This window comes from Oryctolagus cuniculus, chromosome 16 (genome assembly GCF_051225735.1).
Source record: "Oryctolagus cuniculus isolate XC-2025 breed Fujian yellow rabbit chromosome 16, ASM5122573v1, whole genome shotgun sequence".
Classification (NCBI taxonomy): Eukaryota; Metazoa; Chordata; class Mammalia; order Lagomorpha; family Leporidae; genus Oryctolagus; species Oryctolagus cuniculus.
This window is the reverse complement of record NC_142882.1, coordinates 40,812,127-40,818,642: the sequence shown is the minus strand read 5'-3', so window position 1 is coordinate 40,818,642 and position 6,516 is coordinate 40,812,127.

Here is a 6,516-nt window from a genome sequence, read left to right as displayed (position 1 = left end):
TCACACATGGGTGGCAGAGATCTAAACGCTTGAGTCATCTGCTGCTGCTTTCCCGGGTGCATTAGCAGGGAGCTGAGTTGGAGGTGGAGCAGCGGGCTTTTGAACTGGCACCCATATGGTGCCAGTGGCTTAACCCTCTGTGTCACATGCCAGACATGTTGTATTTTTAATTCATCAAGGTCTTATGATGACCCTAGGTTAAGTGTGTATGTGTAAGTGCATGTGTGTGCATGTTTATGTATGTGCCTGTATGTGTGTACATTACTGTATATGTGCTTGTATATGTTATATATGTGTGAATGTGTGTGCATTTATACATGTATGTATATGTGCATTTAAGTGTATACATTATTGTGCATGTGCTTGTAAATTATATATGTGTGTGAATGTGTTTATGTTTATATACATGTATATATATATGTGTTTAAGTGTGTCTATAGTACTAGGTATATTCATGTTGCAAACATGTTTAAGTGTGTGCATGTGTGTTTGAATGCATGTGTGACTACATATGTGCCATGAAAATTTAGACTAAAGCCAATGCCATGGCCCAAACATCACTAAGCTTAGATCTAAAACGAGTTAAATATCGTAAGAAACACTCTCTGCCTTTAATTAGGGCTAACAATTCATATTTTGCCGAGTCCGTCCTGTGTGGAAATTAAGTGTTTTACATTGTTTTGTATTCAATATCAAAGCTGAATAAACTTAAGTGGAAATAACAGTATCCCTGCATCTTTAAAAATAATGTCAGGGCATATTGCTTTCATTTTTAAAATATTTTCTATAGGCCGGCGCCGCGGCTCACTGGGCTAATCCTCTGCCTGCGGCGCTGGCACACCGGGTTCTAGTCCCGGTCCGGGCGCTGGATTCTGTCCCGGTTGCTCCTCTTCCAGGCCAGCTCTCTGCTGTGGCCCGGGAGTGCAGTGGAGGATGGCCCAAGTGCTTGGGCCCTGCACCCACATGGGAGACCAGGAGAAGCACCTGGCTCCTGGCTTCGGATCAGCGCGGTGTGCCGGCTGCAGTGGCCACTGGAGGGTGAACCAACGGCAAAGGAAAACCTTTCTCTCTGTCTTTCTCTCTCACTGTCCACTCTGCCTGTCAAAAAAAATTTTTTAATTTTCTATATATTATCTGTTCTGAAAATTTTCTATATATTATCTGTTTGTTTTTTTTTTAAAGTAATCTCCTTTCCTGTGCTTGGAGGGTGGTGTGTAGGCAGACTTGTGCTTCTGAGAGCTTTGTCCATCAGTGACTCTCAGCACGAGACAGCACCCACGGGCTGTGACCTGAATCGAGAATAATGGTGTTTAAGTAACTCCCTTGCATTTGTTCAGAATGATTTCTCAAACAACAGGAACTCAGAAATGACATGAAGCAGTTTTCTTTGTGTTGAGCTTTATCTGAGGAGCACTGGCTCTCAGACCGAGGATGGAGTTAATGGGCTTTCATCTCTACCTTGAATTTCCATTTTGGGGCTTGACAAATTGATGTGCTTCCCTTCAGAAAATGATCTTTGATTAATATACACTTATTTTATTTTCGACACTCACACCACCACACAGGGCTTTGTGCTGTGGGAGACGTCCGTATTTGGGGACAGTGACTGGAATTGCATCCAGAGGCACTTAGGCAGACAAGTGGCATTTAAGCCTCTTTTAAAATTTTGTTTATACATTTTTATTTATTAATAATAAGAGGCACTGTGGCACAGTAGGTTAAGCCTCCACCTGCAGAGTTGGCATCCCATATGGGCACGGGTTCAAGTCCCTGGTGCTCCACTTTGGATCCAGCTCCCTGCTGATGGCCTGGGAAATCAGTGGAGGATGGCCCAAGTGTGTGGAACCAAGTACACAAGTGGGAGACCCCAAGAGTCTCCTGGCTCCTGGTTTTGGATTGGTCCAGCTCCAGCTGTTGCAGCCACTGGGGGAGTAAATCAGCAGATGGAAGATTTCTTTCTCTCTGTAACTTCCTCTCAAATAAATAAATAAATCTTTAACATATAGTAAGAGAACAAATTTCATGTATTACATAGACAATAATTCTTTTTTTTAACTTTTATTTAATGAATATAAATTTCCAAAGTACAGAATATGGATTACAATGGCTTCCCCCCCATAACGTCCCTCCCACTCGCAACCCTCCCCTTATCCACTCCCTCTCCCCTTCCATTCACATCAAGCTTCATTTTCGATTCTCTTTATATACAGAAGATCAGTTTAGCATACATTAAGTAAAGATTTCAACAGTTTGCTCCCACACAGAAACATAAAGTGAAAAATACTATTTGAGTACTAGTTATAGCATTAAATCTCAATGTACAGCACACTAAGGACAAAGATCCTACATGAGGAGTAAGTGCACAGTGACTCCTGTTGTTGGCTTAACAAATTGACACTCTTGTTTATGGCATCGGTAATCACCCTAGGCTCTTGTCATGAGCTGCCAAGGCTATGGAAGCCCCCTGAGTTCACTGACTCTGATCATATTTAGACAAGGCCATGGTCAAAGTGGAAGTTCTTTCCTCCCTTCGGAGAAAGGTACCTCCTTCTTTGATGACCCATTCTTTCCACTGGGATCTCACTCGTGGAGATCTTTCATTTAGGTTTTTTTTTCCCCCAGAGTGTACATAGACAATAATTCTAAGAATATAACATTTTTCTCCCTCCATCCTCCATCCAGTCTAATTTTTTTCCTTTTAATTTTTTGCAATAACAGACTTTTTTTTTTTTTTGACAGGCAGAGTGGACAGTCAGAGAGAGAGAGACAGAGAGAAAGGTCTTCCTTTTGCCATTGGTTCACCCTCCAATGGCCGCCGCAGCCGGTGCACTGCGGCCAGCGCACCGCGCTGATCCGATGGCAGGAGCCAGGTACTTATCCTGGTCTCCCATGCGGGTGCAGGGCCCAAGTACTCGGGCCATCCTCCACTGCACTCCCTGGCCACAGCAGAGAGCTGGCCTGGAAGAGGGGCAACTGGGACAGAATCCAGCGCCCCGATCGGAATAGAACCCGGTGTGCCGGCGCTGCTAGGCGGAGGATTAGCCTAGTGAGCCGCGGCACCGGCGCAATAACAGACTTTCAATTTATTTTATAATCACAGGTTTAACACTCTTCTAAATAAAGAGCTCTACAAGTGAAAAAATAGAAAAGCACTGTTCACAGGAATATAAACAAAAGCTATAAATAGTAATCAAATAATGAAGGTATTCCTTGCACTATCAATCAGGTCCTCCCTGGTTGCCACCCCTACTGTATGTTAGCAGCAAATATCCATCTTCAACACACACACACACACACACACACACACACACTCAGTGGAGACTCAGGGAGACTATGAAGGACACTGGTAAATCTGACTCAGTAACTGTCTGTTCTTTCCTCCAGTGATGAGTTAAAGGACAGCTGAGTTCTCCAGCCAGACTCACTGGGCCTCTTTATCTTAGGGAAATGCAGTGCCTATGAAAACCAAATTGTAAATGTGATGCAGTGGCCCAGAAGAAAGCAGTGTTATGCTACTAAAGCATAAATCAGACAAGCAGCATGCAAACACTTTAATTTTTTTTTCTTTTTTTATTTTCTGTGTGTTCCTTTCTCCATTTTCAGGGTTTCTCAGTGGGGTGATGGTGAGGATTGGAGCGCTGTATTGTCATGAACTACTGAGATGAAAACACTGCGGAGTGGGAGAGGTAACTCCCACTCCTTGCAAAAAAAATTCAGGCGTCTTTTTTAAAGATTTATTTTATTTATTTGAAATGCAGAGTTAGAGAGAGAGAGAGAGAGAGAGAGAGAGATATTGATTTTTTTTATCCACAGGTTCACTCCCCAGAGGGCTACAAGGGCCAGGGCTGGGTCAGGCCAAAGCCAGGAGCCAGGAACTCATCCAGATCTCCCACATGGGTGCAGGGGCACAGGGACTCAGATTATTTTCCATTGCTTCCCCAGGTGTATTAGCAGGGAGCTGGATTGGAAGCAGAGCAGCTGGGACTTGAACAGGTGCCCATGTAGGATGCTGGCATTGCAGGCTGCGGCTTAATCCCCTGCACCAGCCCCTTTTCAGGTGTGATTTTATAACTGAAAGAATTTCACACATATATAACCAGTAACCAGCAACTAGAATAAGAAAAGTACTCTTACCTGCAGCTAGAATGACCTCAGGTTTTCCTTCCCACCAGTTGGCTTCATGTGCATTTTGTCTCCTGATGGTTACATCAACTTTGCCTGCTCTTGTGTTTCACATGAGTAGATTCCAGTCATGGTGGGGGTGCCCTGAAGCACTTTCCCACTTTGAAGATCTAGGAGGCCTCAGGGGATCTGGATGCTGCTTATAGTCACAGCCATAATTTGCTTCAGCAAATTAAATGCATTGATTGCATTAATCCTTTCCTACACATGTAGAAGGGAGCTTCAAAAGTTTGCAGAAAAAGGAGACCAAATGTTGAAATCCATGCATATTCTGCTATGCATTTCCCATGGACTTTATGAAGACCCTACTTGTAGTGCATATTTTATCACGTGTCTGATTTCTCTCATCCAACATTATTTTTATAAAATTCACCTATATTGTTGGATAAATCTTTTATTCTGTATGCTATGACATGATTATCCTAATTTATTGATCCATTCCCTTGCTCGGATTTGTTTAGTTCTAGTTTTTTTTTTTTGTGAAGAATTACGCAGATATGAACTTTTTAATACATATTTTGTTTTGGTGAGAATGCAAATGTATTTCACCTTGAATGTATGCCCAGGAGTAGAATTGCTGGATCACAAGGCATGTGTATATTGTGTGTATAAATATTTTTAAAACATTTTCCAATGGTTATATTATTTTCTGTTTGCACAAGTAGCCAACAAGTCTTGGTTATACCAGATCTTTGCCAATGTTGGTTCTATCATTCTTTCATTCCAGCCACTGTGGTGTGATCACACCTTATTGAGTTTTTAATTTGCATTTTCTAATGATGCTAAGGATTGTTTCATAGCTTATTGGCCTTTTGAGCATCATTTGTTGTGAAATATCCTCTCAAGTCTTTTGCCAAATTTTATTTTTTAAGTTGTTTTTCTCTTTCTTATGGCCCATGAGAATTTTTTATGTTTTATGGACTTTTTCTTGGAAGTCATTTATAGTGAAAATACCTTTTCAAGCTGTGAATTTTCTCTGATTCTCTGACTGTATTGCTAATAAAAATAAGTTTTTAATATATTCTGTTACTATATTTTGAATTTTATATCTAGTTTATTTTATATATATAGAATTTTTATATCTACTTTAAGAACTTTTTTGCATTTCTAAGCCAGAAATACATTCTGTGTTGTCAGTCTACACGTTTCATTATTTTACCTTTCTTGTTAAAGTCCGCCATCCGTTTAGATTTAATTTTTTTATATGGTGGAAGATAGCAATCCAGAGTCATTTTTTTCTCTTGAATCAGCATAATTCATTGATAAGATTATCCTCTCTCTAATGTAGTGTGACAGTTACTCTAAGTCAGGAGACTGAATATGCGGGGTCTGATTTTGGACAGTCTGTGTGCTTCACTGGTGAATTTGCCTGTTCTTGTGCTGATACCATACTGTGCTGTTTACTATGGGTTTATAATTTGTCCTGGGGCAGGCACTTTTCAAAGCGGTTAAGACACTGCTTAGGATGTATGTTTTTTGCTTGGAGTGCCTGAGCTTGAGTACCGGCTCCACGTCCAGTTCCAGCTTCCTACTGTACCTTGGGAGGTTTGAGCCACAATTGCTCCAAGTACTTTGCTCCCTGCCATGCACGTTTGCAACCCAATTGAGCACCATGCTCACAGCCTGAGAATAAAATGCAAATAAATAACATAAAAAATATGACAATTTAAAAAGAATATTCTTGATCAGATTTTTTTTTTGAGAGAGAGAGACACAGAGACAGAAAAAAGAGAAGCAATGAAAGCGAGAGACAAAGACAGAGAAAGACAAAGAGCTCTTCCATTTTCCCCTGAAGCAATCAAGGGAGGAAAGGGGAGCCAGGAGCTGGGAACTCAGTTCAGGTTTCCACATGGGTGGCCAGAAGCTGGACTTGGAAAAGGAACCAGAATTCAGTCCCCAGGTCTCCTAGTCTCCTACTCTGATATTGGATCCTGGACTCTAAACCTGCTTTTAGCTGCTAGGCCAAATGCCTGTCCCTGGTCTTAACATTTTTTTTTTTTAATGATTTATTTATTTATTTATTTGAAGGCGGAGTTGGGAAGAGAGAGAGAGAGAGAGAGTGAGTCGTGAGTCTTCCATCCGCTGGTTCACTCCCCAGATGGCTGCATTGGCCAGAGCTGTGCTGATCCGAAGCCAGGAGCCAGGAGCTTCTTCCGGGTCTCCCATGCAGGTACAGGGGCCCAAGCACTTAGGCCACCCTCTCCTGCTTTCCCCGGCCATCGCAGAGAGCTGGATAGGAAGAGGAGCAGCCAGGATCGAACCAGTGCCCTTATGGGCTGCTGGCACTGCAGGCAACGGCTTTACCCGCTTTGCCACTGCGCCAGTCCCAGGTCT